The 15,490-nt window shown below is 51.4% G+C and overlaps 1 pseudogene; it reads right to left on the minus strand.

Annotated features, from left to right (window-relative positions):
* Nucleotides 1-1,572: 1,572 nt before the first annotated feature.
* On the minus strand, nucleotides 1,573-2,364 carry LOC123076430 (26S proteasome non-ATPase regulatory subunit 8 homolog A-like; annotated as a pseudogene).
* Between the last annotated feature and the right edge of the window lie 13,126 nt (nucleotides 2,365-15,490).

Below are 15,490 nucleotides of genomic sequence, written 5' to 3' on the forward strand. Positions count from 1 at the left end.
GCCCCATCATGGTTAGGTCGTGCAGAAAGGAATTTTACCTCCAGGACTTGCCGGGAACCAGATCTGACGCCTAACCCTGCCGCCGCCACTCGAATTCGCCACCGAAACAGCACCACACGCCGCTTGACCAGGGATTTTACTGATTGAGCGATGTGCTCAAACAACCAGTCTTGCTCATCGAGCTGCCGTCGAATGGGTCTACCGCCGCCAGCGCCGCTAACTCCGCCACGAACGCCACCAACGAAAGAGGGAAGGAAGGGTGGGAAATCACTGTCGCAGCTCCGATCTGTCGCGCCGTCGAGGAAAACCTACGCTCATGATACCAATTGTCACGCCCCAAGGGGAATCGAGGTCGGAATCGAACTAGAACCGAGCAGATCTCGCGACGAGAAAGGGGAAAGTGTCTGCGAACTGGGGTTTATATTGCTATAAGATGTATACTTGTTTGATAGAATGGTTCTCAGAATAAGACGATGCTATTACAGACGGGGCTGCTGGCTTATTTAGCTCAGCTGGCAATGGGTAAAAATGGTACAATGATTGACAAATGACCACCGCAGTAAAAGCACACTCCGGACAGAGAGTAGGTGAGTAAGGCGAGCCATTAGATGGCTATCTCTGTCTTGAATCAGTGCCGCACGTTAACTGAAGGTAGATGGCACTCCTAACTGAATATCCAGGCTTGACACGCCGGTGGCGCCGAATCAGAGCGCCATGGATGTGCGGGATTGGGGAGGAGGAGAGCTGCGGCAAATCCAGAGGAATGACGGGGATGGGGGCCAAGATTTGGGTACAATACGATTGAGGTGGGGGAGGGATTTGGGTGGAAATGACAATTCAATTCCAACTGTCAATTCAGTGGCAGCCAAACAAATTGAACCTGGAATTCGCAAATGAAATCCACCAAATCCACCCCAAATGATGGGTACCAAGCGACCTGTTAAGTTATTGCAGACGCAGCAATTGGCTTTTAATTTCTTTTTTGTACATGTGCTCAATGGTCTTTGTACATGTGTGTTTCTGCTTTTACATTTGATCATATTGGTGTAATTGGCATAATCTCTGATCTTACATCCTTTTCTACTTTTTTTGCTAGTGGTGAGTGGCCCTTACATACCCAGAAGCCAGTGGATGGATTTTTTGCACCATCAGAGGGGGAGATCAAGCTGGATGTTTTTATCCATGTCATGTTTCCTGCCAGCATGTAGTTCACTGGTGCTTTCACATAGTTAGACCCTGGACCTTACTACTGAAACATACACCCATTCATTAGAAGATGGGGGTTTCTGAAGGTTTGCTTTGGGAGTTTGGATATTTTAGATGCGATCCATTTATCTGAAGATCGACCGTAGATCCCTCTGGTTCTGGCCTTCTGGGACTCCGGATGTCTTTGTGATATGGTTTCATTGCCATTTTAAGGGACATTTTGCAGTTGTGTGTAGACTGTACAGCAATTTGGAAACTGAATGGCGAAACAAATGATTTAACAAAGTAGTACAACTGAGTTACAGGACGATCCAATAATCCACCTCTTCATGGCAATTTACAGTCTAGATGAAATAAAAAAGCAAATCACACTGTCCTTTCCAATTCCTTCGCATAGCCGAGGGTCTTGTTGATGGAGGGCACCGCCGGTGTCTCCTTACAGGGCTGAGACTCCATCGCCTTCTGGAAGAAGACCCGACCGTTCCTAACATCCCACTCGGGGTGTTCCTGCCGACGATATCATACTCAGAACTCATGGTGGTATCTCAGGTAGTTCACACCAGAACACAAAAGGTTGATGGAAACAGAATTTACCTCTGAGATGTACTATTGCAGTTCTTTGTCAGAGCTGAACATAAGCATCTGTTTCGCATCACTTTCGGCTTCACTATTTCGTCTCTGCGCGCGCAACAAATGTCACAGTGATGGACCGCATAAGGAGTAAATCAGCAGATCACACACGAAGGGGTAGCGACACAAAACCACTTACCTAACTACTCTTTTGGCTAGAAGGTCCATGAAGTATTCGTAACTTTCATGCGGCACAGCTTGTCGAGCACTCAACACGTAGTTGTAGGCGCCCTCCATAAGGGACTGCTCGAGATCAACCGCATGCTTGATGCAATGATTCTCCAGCACCTTGGCGGGCAGAGGCTCCAGCTCAGTGTGGAACTCCGCAGTTCTATTTTGGGCCAATAGCCTCAGAAGGTTAAGCCCCATAACTGGGTACTCGACCGGTGATGCAGGAATTATGCCACTGCAAGTATCAGCATGATTTAGTATGATATAGCATAATATAAATCGACATGTTGCAAAAGAGGAAGTGCTAGATGTTTTTATATAAAATATCAATTGACATGTCCAGACATTTTGCAACATGTTCTGGACCCGACGAAGCAAACATCTATTGGCCAATAAGACGTGAAAAGAACTCTGCTAAGATAATCGACACAAAACAATTGCCAATTTGGCAAGGGTATTGCGGCTACGTGTGAAGCGGAGTACATAGCTGCTACGCAAGCAACACATGAAGGAGTCTAGATGAACGAGTTCATATCCGATCTGGTTGTAATACCCAGTGCATCGGGCCCAATGACAATATTTTGTGACAACACTGGAGCAATCGCCTTTGTGAAGGAATCCAGGTTTCACACGAGAACAAAACACATCAAGAGTTGCTTCAACTCACTACAAAAAAAAGACACATCCGTGACATTTTGGGCCAAACGTATTTTTTTCCTGTCATGCTTATGACACTTCTATACAATAATTGTGACAAAACCCGGTATCATCATAGATGTGGTGGGCTCCTACTTCTATGACAAAAAATCATGACAGAAAATGGGCTTTTCGTCCTGGGCGGGCCGGAGACGCATCTGCATGACATTCTTTGGGCCGTCCATGACGAAAAAACCGTGGTAGAAGCGAGGGCGAGGAAAATATCGGGGAGTTCCTGGTTACGGTGGGTGGTCGGGGGCCGAGTTATGCGCGTTTCTCTCGTACACGTACGAGCGTGGGCGCGAGGCGTTGGGCTCTAACTGAACCCGAGCGATTTCACTAGCTACGTTCCTGAACCCGAGCAATCGATCCCTTGCAGTTAACTGAACCCGAGTGATTCCTTTGCTACTGCTGCTAACAGAAGCCGATCAAACCCTGCTGCCTCCTTCCCTTGATGAACAGTGAGCGTTGTTGGGGGGGGGGGTTGGATGAACAGTTCCCAGTGGGGGGTTGGATGTATAGGACCCCGTGGTAGTAGAGGCCGTTGCCGCTGGATGAACAGGACCCCGATCGAGCCGGTTGGGGGTGGATGAACAGGACCCCGTGGAGGGCTGGATGAACAGGACCCCGTGGAGGGCTGGTTGAATAGTAGCCGGTGGAGGGCTGGATGAACAGTAGCCCGTGGAGGGGAGGTTGAATAGTACCCCATGGAGAGGGCTGGTTGAACAGTAGCCGGTGGAGGAGCGGTGGAGGCTGGATGAACAAGAGCCCGTGGATGAACAGTCGCATGTGAGGCTGGAGGAGGTCGACGGTGGATGAACAGTAGCCCGTGGAGGCTAGAGGAGGTTGACGGTGGAGATGAACAGTATCCCGTGGAGTCCCGTTTTGCGGTACGCCACCCCCCTCCCGATGAACAGGACCCCCGTTTCGACCGTAGCGCTCCAACACAAGTTCGTTTCCTCCGTTTTGCGGTACGCTACACCCCTCCCGATCAATAGGACCCCGTTTCGACCGTAGGAGGTCCAAGAGAAGTCCATTTCCTCCGTTTTGCGGTACGCCAGACCCCTCCCGATGAACAGGATCTCGTTTCGACCGTGGCCGATCGAACACAAGGCCGTTTCCTCCGTTCTGTGGTACGCCAGGCCTCGTTTCGATCGGCTATTCCGTCCAAGCCGGTTGGCTCCCGATGAACACGACGTATTCCATTGCCTCCCGATGAACACGACACATGTCGGGTGGTAGGTGCGACATATGCCAACGGGTGGCTTATCATTGTGGGAGCCAGTAAGACGTCGCCGGTGCCTGGAAACGGGATGAGGCGAAGACATGCATGCCGGCGAATCTTACCCAGGTTCGGGGCTCTCCGTGGAGATAACACCCCTAGTCCTGCTCTGCGGGGTCTCCGCATGATCACTAGATCAATACAAGTAGCTACAAGTGCTCCTTGAGCTGTCTGGCTAGAGGAAGAAGAAGGGCAAGGCTAGCTCTCCTCTTCTCTCTGTGTGGTGTGTGAAACTCTATGAGATCAACCCTTTGCATGGGTGTCCTGGGGGGTTTATATAGGCCTACCCCCAGGGGTACAATGGTAATCCGGCTGGGCGCGGGTCCCAGTCGTCAGTGTCCATGCTCGCCGGCTTCTCCGCCGGTCATTGGGGCCCGCCGACTGGTGGGTCTCGCCGGCTGCTGGCTTCTTGGCCGGCACGCCGGCCCCACCGCTTGGGGGCTTTGTCGGCGGTTGGTTATTGTTGCCTCGCCTCTGATGATGAGTGCTTTGTCGAGGTAAGCGTGGCTACAGTGTCACCGCCTTGCGAGCTCTCACTGTAGCCTTACCTCGTCTCGTCTCCTTAATGGGGCGCATGCTTCGAGGGAGGGAGGTAGCCGGCTATTGGGAGCCGGCCACGTCCCTGCCGACTGAGGAGGCCAGGCCGTCTTCAGATGTCTCTCTGGCAAAGGGGCCCGCCGCCCACGGGCCGTACTGGCACCTGTCGTGGGTGACATCGAGGCCAACATGGCTACAGTGCCGCGCCGGACGGGGGATGGCTGGCCCGTACGGTGCCCTGTGGCCATACCTGTTCCGGGATTCGGGGGTAGTGGGCTGTACTGCGGTCACGCCCCATGCTATCACCGTTATGTGGGTACAGTCTTTGTGGGTGCAGTCTTGGCCGGCTTCTGGGAGCCGACTTTCTTCATGACCGGCTTCCGGGAGTCGGCTTTCCTCATGGCCGGCTTCTGGGAGTCGGTCCTCTTGGGGCCGGCTCCCTGGAGTCGGCTATCTCGTATCTTTGTTGGGGGAGGTTTCTGAGACTGGGTCGCCTTCTGAGAGTCGGCCCTGGGGATAGCCGGCCGGGGGAAGGCGGCCCTATGCTTTGTATGCTTGAAGGCTTGAATGGCCTGGTAATTTTTCGAAGAGCCAGGGGGAGTCGGTCAGGCTACCCGTGGCCATTTACTCCGACAGTAGTCCCTGAAGCTGGTTGGGATTCGAGGCTGAGTGGAGGTCGAGAAGCTCGGTCAGCTTCTTATCTTGACGAGCCAGCAGCTAGGAGCCGGCTTCGGATGGGCGCGCCGTCTTGGCAAAATTTTTAAAGTCGGAAGGCGGGAGTCTGTTGGCGCGCGCGCCGGCCGCTCGCCGCCTGCGAACCACATGGCGTCCCCTGGCGGAAGAGAGCCTACCAACCCACGCGCACGACAAGACGTCGCCGCAGGCCGAGGGCCCACCACTCCTACGCCTAGGCCCAGGCGCGGATTCTTTGCGGCCCAAAGCTGTCCGCACGCCTTCCGGCGACGGTTTCCGCACGCCGTTAGGGCGCAATAATCGCGGGACGTGGGGGAGTGGGCGCAGTTAATCCCACGTCCCTCCCCACGCCTCGCCTCCTCGGCTTCGCCGCACGAGGCTATAAGTAGGGGGAGGAGGGGAAGCGGCAAACGCTCGCACGCTCCTCCCCTCTCTGCCATCTTCTTCCTCCAGCTTTCCCTCGCAGCAGCGCCTCGCCGCCGCGCCGTCCCACCATTCTTCACTCCGCCCCGCAGCTCTGCCGCCGCATGGCCGTGCTCTCTCCGCCGCCGCACTCTTCCTCGCTAGCTTCTCGCCACCATGCAGTACGGCGGGGACTGGGACGGCTCCAACGTCCACATGGACCACATCGAGTTCCTCCGCAAGACTCGACTTCTATCAGCTCCAGCGGCACCACCTCACCACGAACACGGTGGTGCTGCTGTCCGCCTTCGTCACCTTGTGCGAAGGCTACCTTGGCGTTCTCCCCACCCTCGAGCTCTGGGGGGAGTTCTTCCAATCTAAGCTGGGCACCCGCATGCAGGGCGTGCCGGCCCAGAGCGGCGCCTTCATCGCGAAGCCGAGGCCGGCGGCCGACAACCCCTTCCCCGTCATCACGTTGATCCAGTCGGTGAAGCGCTGGCAGAAGTCATATTTCTACGTGAAGAACGTCGCCCCACAAGGCGACTATGTCAACTTGCCGGCTTACGTAGCCGGCCCGCCGGCTGGGAGGCGGCCCCACTGGTCCTATCGGGCCACGTCGCTGACGCCGGCTGGAGCTGCGGCCGTCGCCCGACTGCGGGTGATGATCCAGTCAGAGGGCCTGACTGGGTCCGACTTGCTGGCCGCCTTCGTCGTGCGCCGGGTGCTTCCGCTTCAGAGCCGCCCTCACCTGATCTGTCAGATGAGCGGCCAGCTCGATCTGAGCCGGATGTGCACCAAGGACATGCCGCACGACGAGGTGGCCCACATGGTGAACTACCTTGCGAACTGCAAGCTCTCTGCAGAGTGGCGGTTTGGCAAGGAGCCATATTCCCGTGTGCATCCTCCGCCCACGGTATGTTTTCTCTTTCCTATTCTTTCCTTAGTTTTGTTGCCGAATTCCTTCTGGCCGTCTCTGACCAGTCGGGGTGCCTTGGCAGAGCTCTCTCCTTCGACCTGCAGCCGGGTCGGAGACGGAGCGCCGATTCCTCCCCGACCGGGCGGAACATGACCTGGAGGACTACGACTTGGGGGCGGCGGGCATGGAGGACAACACCGAGATGGGTGGCGGCGAAGCCGACGGTGAAGTGGGCGGCTCCGGTCTTGGAGCCAGCTTCGACGACTGGCCGGATGACGACGAGGCGGAAGTCGTCCCACGCCGCCAGCCGGTGTCTGGCCACGAGGCTGGTTCCTCCGCCGCGCCGCCTGCTCGGGGCGGCAGGCAGAAGCGTCGTGCCGCGTCTGGCTTGTTCGGCAGTCGGCCGAAGAAGCCCAAGGGCGGGGCGGCGGCGACCAGGCGGGATGAGGCGGCCGCGAAGGCGGCCCACTTCCGCAAGGTGGTGAAGCAGCCGCAGACGGTGTTGGCGTAAGTGCATACTCCTTTGTACATTCTTTCTTCTTTTCTTTGGTAGTTTCTGAATCCTTGTCCTTTCTCAAAAAATCAGGGCTCCGCTGTCGCTCGAGCGGGTTGCTGCCGCCTCCGTCGTTGGATCGCCGGGAGGATCCGGGAGCACCCGCCGCGTGGATCCCCGCGCCGAGCTTCAGGCGGCGACGGAGCAAAATGTGCGGGAGGCGCGGGAGGAGCGGGAGGCGGAGGAGTTGAGGGCGGCTGCCGCCAAGGCGGTGCAGGAGGAGGAGGCGGCGAAGGCGCGCGCCGACGCAGCGGCCAAGGCCCAAGCGGAGGCTGCGGCCGCGGCGATGGCGGAGGTGGCCTTGCTCGTCACCCCTCTGCGCGTCGTGGCGCCTGAGGCCCCAGAGCCCCCGCCAGAGGAAGCCAGCGGCGATCAGCCGGGATTGGAGAGGGAGGACGACATCGTCGTCCTGAAGAGGGAGGCGGCACCGGCCCCGCCGACTGGGGCGACCCAAGGCGACCGGCCTAACTTGCCGCCTGCGCAATCGGCCGGGGGCGAGCCGGCTGCAAGGACGGATCTGGTGGTCCAGTTGCCCTTGCGCCAGCGCACGGGGAAGGCCGCATCGGAGCCGCAAAAGGCCGCGGGCTCCAGCTCGTCGGTCTAGGACATGGAGGCGGCCAGCGCCAGCTCGGGGTGGATGCCGGGTGGAGGGACGGCTGTGGTGAACGAGGCAGCGCAGGACGTCCGGAACCGACTTCAGTCCCAGGCTGCGGCGCTGAGGAAATATAATGACGAGTCCTTGCGACGCGGGCGGCCATTCGGGTTAGTCTTCTTATTTTTGCCTTTTTTGATCTTGGTTTCTTCCGTGGGGGCGCGTCAGCGCACCCACTGGGTGTAGTCCCCGAGTTCCGAGTCGGCTGCTGAGCAGGCGGCTTGGAACTTCTTAGCGGGCTTTGTTTTGCTATCTTGTTCTCATTCGCTCCTCTGCCTGACTTGCAGGACTACCACAACCTCCGCGCGGCTGCCTTCAACTCCCAGGCTCGGAAGCTGACCCAAAAGACCGCTGACTTATCTGAGAGCCGGGGTAAGTGCTTCGTCTTTTATCTCACGTGGGGGCGTGTCAGCGCACCCACTGGGTGTAGTCCCCGAGATTCGGGCCGACTGCTGAGCAGTCGGGTCGGATCTTCCTTGACGACTTCTTCCTTATTGCTTCTTTCTTTTCTGCCATCCCTGTACTGGCCAACGCCAGTCTGAGGGAACAGTTGGGCGGGGCTCAGGCCGCGCTCCGCGCTAAGGAGGCCGAGCTTGCCGCCTTGGCACAGAAGCGTGACCGCCTGGCCAAGAGGTTGGCCGACCAGGAGAAGAGCCACAAGGCGGCCCTGAAGGCGGTGCAGGACAGCGAGGCCGCCCTCCAAGCCGAGTATGAGACAGAGGCGGCCAGCTGGGCCGAAGCGAAGCAGACGCTGATCAACGGCTATGGCCAGATCGAAGACTTGGTTGACGGTAGGCCGCCTTCCTCTTCGTCCTTGCTTGCCGCTTGCTGTTTTAGCTCATTTTCTGACTTGGTATTTTTCTCTTCTTTCTCTTTCTTCTTAGCGCAGAGTACTTCCCTGGCTACTCTACCGCCGCCAACCAGGTCGTCGAGGCCCACCGCGAGGCACGGAGGCAGGTTGGCGCCGAGATCGCGCCAAACGCTCGCCGGTCGCTGGAGGAGCAGCTCTTGGCGATTCAAGCCCGTTTTTAGCCGGCTCACCGCATGCTCCGCAGGCTTCAGCGTGTTGGGGCGCAGGTGTTAGCCGCCCTCTGGCCTGGTGAGGTGATTGCCCGCACCCTCAGTCGGACTGCCGACTGGCTGGAGGTGGCGGTCGGCCGCTTTGAGGCCTGGAAGGCTTCAGCGGCTCGGTCCGGCGCCAGGCGGGCGCTGGAGTTCGCCAAGGCCTGGTATCCCGAGCTGAGTCTAGACCAGTTGGCCACCTGGCGGCAGGAGGCCGACACGGAGCTGGAGCCGGCGCGGCCAGCTATCATCCAGCGGGCTTCGGCGATCGCCGACTACACCGACACCAGTGTCTTCGCTCCTGAGGTGGACGACAACGGTGTTGCCCAGCCGGAGGAGTGGTTTGGGCTGAACCCGACAGACGGCGAGGACTCGGCGGAGGAGACCGACTCCAGCGACGAGGGCGAGGAGGAGGAGGAGGAGGGTGAAGACGCCGGGCCAGATGGTGGAGCGGCAGGTCAGCCTCAGCTTGACCGTGCCTCCAGCAACAAGGCACACGCGGGTGCACCGCCTGCAGTCGGCGATGATCAAGCCGAGACCCGCCAGCCGGCCACTCCTCCAGCCGGTGGTGCCGTCTCCACCGACCAACCCGGCTCCCACACTGCGCCCTTAGTCTACTCTGCTGCCTCTATTTTCCTGTTTACCACTCTTGGAACAGTATTTTGTTAAGTTTGCACAATTTCACCCACTGGGTGTATTCGAACTATATTGACTGCCGGCCGGTTTGGGGCCTTATGTGTAAATATAATTATGCATGCGTTTGGCTTTCCCTTGTTCTTTGCTTTCATCCTTCTGCTGTTTCCTTTGCCGCCCTCCCTTGGTTGCTGCCTCCCCAGTCGGACAGTTGCTCTGCAATCTGTGGCTGGAGAAGAGCTTGGCCAGTTGGGAGGGCAAGTACTCTAGCTTTGTTGGATTTTAGCGAAGTGACTGGGAGGCCGGCCAGCCGGCTGTTTTGACAGCCGGTAGGCGTGGTTGGAGGCCGTCTTTGTGTTATACAAGTTCGTTAGTCCTTAGCCTTTTTTGTGTGGGCATCCTTTCCTGCCTTTGGCTCTTGCCAGTCAGACAGTCGGTTCTTCGAGCTAGGACTTTCAACAAGAGAGGGCTCGGGTGCCGGCACACTACTCGTCTGACTTCAGGTGGAACTTTTAATATAACTTAAGGCGGTCAGTCCCCGGGCCGACTAGTCGAACCCGGTGCCAGACATAAAATCAAATGTAATAATACATTCATGAGTATGACACTCGTCATTCATAGATAAAGGAGGGCAGTCCCCGAGTGCTCCTCAGGGGGCCCGTTGTTTCGTACTTAATACAAAAAGGTAGCGTGATATATACTGCTTTCAACTGTAAAATCTTCTCAGGAGGTTCGCGTTCCATGGTCGCTCCGACTCCTTGCCGGAATCATCCCTCTTGCGTGCTCTTGGTTTTTGTGCGTCGATCAGGTAGTAGGAGTCGTTGCCTAGTGCTTTGCTGATGACGAAAGGGCCTTCCCAAGGGGCCGAGAGCTTGTGCTGGCCGGCTGTTCGCTGGATCAGCCGAAGCACAAGGTCGCCCTCTTGGAAAGATCTTGGCTTGACCTTTCGGTTGTGGTAACGGCGCAAACCCTGCTGGTAGATGGCGGACCGGCTGAGTGCTAATAGCCGGCCTTCTTCCAGCAGGTCGACGCCGTCTTCTCGCGCTTCCTTGGCCTCCGCCTCCGTGTACATGGTGACCCGAGGCGAGTCGAACTCGATGTCAGTTGGGATGACAGCCTCGGCACCATATACAAGGAAGAACGGAGTGAAGCCGGTTGACTTGTTTGGGGTAGTATGCAGACTCCAGAGGACAGCTGGAAGCTCATCGAGCTAGCAGCCGGCCGATCGCTCCAGTGGTACGACCAGTCGGGGCTTGATGCCGGAGAGGATGAGTCCATTTGCTCGCTCGACCTGGCCGTTTGACTGCGGGTGGGCAACGGACGCTAAGTCCACTCGGATGCCCTGCGTCTCGCAGAAACGTGCCAGTGCTCCTTTGGAAAAGTTTGTGCCGTTGTCGGTGATGATGCTGTGCGGCACGCCATACCGAGTAGTGATGTCGGCAATGAATGTCACGACAGTCGGCCCGTTCAGCTTCTTGATCAGCTTCGCTTCGATCCACTTGGTAAATTTGTCCACGGCGACAAGCAGATGTGTCAAGCCGCCGCGGGCTGTCTTGAATGGGCCCACCATGTCTAGCCCCCAGACGGCAAAGGGCCAGGTGAGGGGGATTCTGCACTCAAGACCATCCCCCTCACCTGGCCCTTTGCCACCATTTGCCACCATTAGTTACGGAAAATATTGAATATGAAATTCCTTCGGGTATGATAGAACAACTGCTAGCTAATCCTTATGTAGGAGATGGAACCGGACATCCTGATATGCACTTGATATATGTGGAACAAATTTGTGGATTGTTTAAGCTTGCAGGTTTACCCGGAGATGAGGTGATGAAAAAGGTTTTCCATTTATCTTTGAAGGGAAAAGAATTGGCATGGTATAGGCTATGCAATGATATTGGATCATGGAATTGGAATCGTTTGAAATTGGAGTTCCACCAAATTTATTATCCTATGCATCTAGTTCATCGTGATCGGAATTATATATATAATTTTTGGCCTCGTGAAGGAGAAAGTATCGCTCTAGCTTGGGGGAGGCTTAAGTCAATGTTATATTCATGCCCCAATCATGAGCTCTCAAGAGAAATTATTATTCAGAATTTTTATGCTCGGCTTTCTCGTAATGATCAAACCATTCTGGACACTTCTTGTGCTAGTTCTTTTATGAAGAAAACTATTGAATTCCGGTGGGATCTTTTGGAAAGAATTAAACGCAACTCTGAAGACTGGGAACTCGACGAAGGTAAAGAGTCAGGTATAAAGCTTAAGTATGATTGCGTTAAATCTTTTATGGATACCGATGTTTTTCAAAGGTTTATCACTAAATATGGACTTGACTCTGAGATAGTAGCCTCCTTTTGTGAATCATTTGCTACTCATGTTGAACTCCCTAAAGAGAAGTGGTTTAAATATGACCCACCTATTAAAGAAGAAATTAAAGAACCGGTACCAGTTAAAGAAGAAACTATACTCTATAATGTTGATCCAGTTGTTCCTACTGCTTTTATTGAGAAACCCCCTTTTCCCGTTAGGATAAAGGAACATGCTAAAGTTTCAATTGTGGTTCACAAAAGCTATGTTAGAACACCTAAACCTGATGAACAAATTAGAGTTGAACCTAATATTGCTATGGTTAAAGATCTCTTAGAAGAAGATGTGGATGGGCATGTTATCTACTTCTGTGCAGAAGCTACTAGAATTGCTAAACCCAATAAAAGGGATAAAAATAGATCAGTATTTGGCTTGCCTGTCATTTCAGTTACAATAGGAGATCACTGTTATCATGGTATATGTGACATGGGTGCTAGTGTGAGTGCTATTCCTTACAAGTTATATCAAGAAATTAGGGAAGACGTAGCACCCACAGAGTTAGAAGACATGGATGTTACTATTAAACTTGCAAATAGAGATACCGTATCACCTTGTGGGATTATTAGAGATGTTGAAGTCTTGTGTGGGAAAGTAAAATACCCTACTGATTTTCTTGTTCTTGGTTCCCCACAAGATGACTTCTGTCCCATTATTTTTGGTAGACCTTTCTTGAACACAGTTAATGCTAACATAGATTGCCAAAAACAAACTGTGGGTGTTAGCTTTGGTGATGAGTCTCATGAGTTTAATTTTTCCAAGTTTAGTAGAACTCATCATGAAAAAGAATTGCCTAGTAAGGATGAATTAATTGGTCTTGCTTCTATTGCTGTACCACCTACTGATCCTTTAGAACAATACTTGCTAGACCATCAAAATGATTTACATATGCGTGAAAGAAATGAAATAGATAATATTTTCTTTGAACAATGTCCTCTACTTAAACACAATTTGCCTATTGAAACTCTAGGAGGTCCTCCTCCACCTAAAGGTGATCCTGTGTTTGAATTAAAACAATTGCCAGACACTTTGAAATATGCTTATCTTGATGAAAAGAAAATATATCATGTTATTATCAGTGCTAACCTTTCAGAACATGAAGAAGAAAGATTATTGAAAGTTCTAAGGAAGCACCGAGCTGCTTTTGGATATACTCTTGATGATTTAAAGGGCATTAGTCCCACTCTATGTCAGCACAAAATTAATATGGAACCTGATGCTAAACTAGTTGTTGATCACCAACGCCGATTAAATCCGAAGATGAAAGAGGTGGTAAGAACGGAAATATTAAAACTTCTGGAAGCAGGTATAATCTATCCTATAGCTGATAGTAGATGGGTAAGTCATGTTCATTGTGTCCCTAAGAAAGGAGGTATAACTGTTGTTCCAAATGATAAGAATGAACTCATTCCACAAAGAATTGTACAGGTATAAAATGGTAATTGATTTCAGAAAATTAGACAAAGCTACTAGAAAACATCACTACCCTTTGCTTTTATTGATCAAATGCTTGAAAGATTATCTAAGCACACACACTTTTGCTTCCTTGATGGATATTCTAGCTTTTGACAAATACCTGTTTCTCAACCTGATCAAGAAAAGACCACTTTTACTTGTCCTTTTTGGAACTTATGCTTATAGACGTATGCCTTTTGGTTTATGTAATGCACCTGCTACCTTTCAAAGATGCATGCTGGCTATATTCTCTGACTTTTGTGAAAATATTGTTGAGGTTTTCATGGATGACTTTTCTGTTTATGGGAAGTCTTTTGATGATTGTTTAAGCAATCTTGATCGAGTTTTGTGGAGATGTGAACAAACAAATCTTGTCTTGAATTGGGAGAAGTGCCACTTTATGGTCAATGAAGGCATTGTCTTGGGTCATAACATTTCTAAAAGAGGTATTGAAGTGGACCAAGGTAAGGTTGATGCAATTGAGAAAATGCCATGTCCTAAGGACATTAAAGGTATTCGTAGTTTCCTAGGCCATGTTGGTTTCTATAGGAGATTTATCAAGGACTTGCCTTTTGAAATTATGTGTGATGCTAGTGATTATGCTGTTGGTGTTGTTATAGGACAAAGAGTTGATAAGAAATTGAATGTTATTCATTATGCTAGTAAAACTCTAGACAGTGCTCAAAGAAATTATGCTACTACTGAAAAAGAATTCTTAGCAGTGGTGTTTGCTTGTGACAAATTTAGACCTTATATTGTTGATTCCAAAGTAACTATTCACATAGACCATGCTGCTATTGAATATCTTATGGAAAAGAAAGATGCTAAACCTAGACTTATTCGTTGGGTTCTCTGATTGCAAGAATTTGATTTACATATCATTGATAGAAAAGGAGCTGAGAACCCCATAGCTGATAACTTGTCTAGGCTTGAAAATGTGCTTAATGACCCACTACCTATTGACGATAGTTTTCCTGATGAGCAGTTAGCTGCAATAAATGTTGCTAATGGTACTCCTTGGTATGCTGACTATGCCAATTACATTTTTGCTAAATATTTGCCACCTAGCTTTACATACCAACAAAAGAAAAAATTCTTCTATGATTTAATACATTACTTTTGGGATGACCCATATCTTATAAAGAAGGAGTAGATGATATTATTAGACGTTGTGTACCTGAGCATGAACAGGGACAAATCCTACGGAAATGTCACTCCGAGGCTTATGGAGGGCATCATGCTGGAGATAGAACTGCTCACAAGGTATTGCAATCTGGATTTTATTGGCCTACTCTCTTCAAGGATGCCCGTAAGTATGTCTCATCTTGTGATGAATGTTAAAGAATAGGTAATACCGGTAAGCGTTAAGAAATGCCTATGAATTATTCACTTGCTGTTGAACCTTTTGATGTTTGGGGATTTGATTACATGGGACCTTTTCCTTCCTCTAATGGGTATACACATATTTTGGTTGTTGTTGATTATGTTACTAAATGGGTAGAAGCTATTCCAACCAGTAGTGCTGATCACAACACCTCTATTAAAATGCTTAAGGAAGTTATTTTCCCAAGGTTTGGAGTCCCTAGATATTTGATGACTAATGGTGGTTCACACTTTATTCATGGTGCTTTCCGTAAAATGCTTGCTAAGTATGATGTTAACCATAGAGTTGCATCACCCTATCATCCTCAGTCTAGTGGTCAAGTTGAACTTAGCAATAGAGAAATAAAATTAATTTTGCAAAAGACTGTTAATAGGTCCAGGAAGAATTGGTCTAAGAAATTAGATGATGCACTTTTGGCTTATAGATCAGCATATAAAAATCCTATGGGTATGTCTGCTTATAAAATGGTTTACGGAAAAGCTTGTCATTTGCCGCTTGAGTTAGAACATAAAGCATATTGGGCAATTAAAGAACTCAACTATGATTTCAAACTTGCTGGTGAAAATATGTTATTTGATATTAGCTCATTAGATGAATGGAGAATCCAAGCTTATGAAAATGCAAAATTATTCAAAGAGAAAGTCAAAAGATGGCATGACAAAAGAATCCAAAAGCATGAGTTTAAAGTCGGAGAATATATTCTTTTGTATAACTCTCGTTTTAGGTTTTTTGCAGGAAAACTCCTCTCAAAATGGGAAGGCCCATATGTCATCGAGGAGGTTTACCGATCTGGTGCCATCAAAATAAATAATTCTGAAGGTACTAACCCAAAGGTTGCCAATGGGCAACGAATA

The sequence above is a fragment of the Triticum aestivum genome, chromosome 3D (assembly GCF_018294505.1).
Source record: "Triticum aestivum cultivar Chinese Spring chromosome 3D, IWGSC CS RefSeq v2.1, whole genome shotgun sequence".
NCBI lineage: Eukaryota > Viridiplantae > Streptophyta > Magnoliopsida > Poales > Poaceae > Triticum > Triticum aestivum.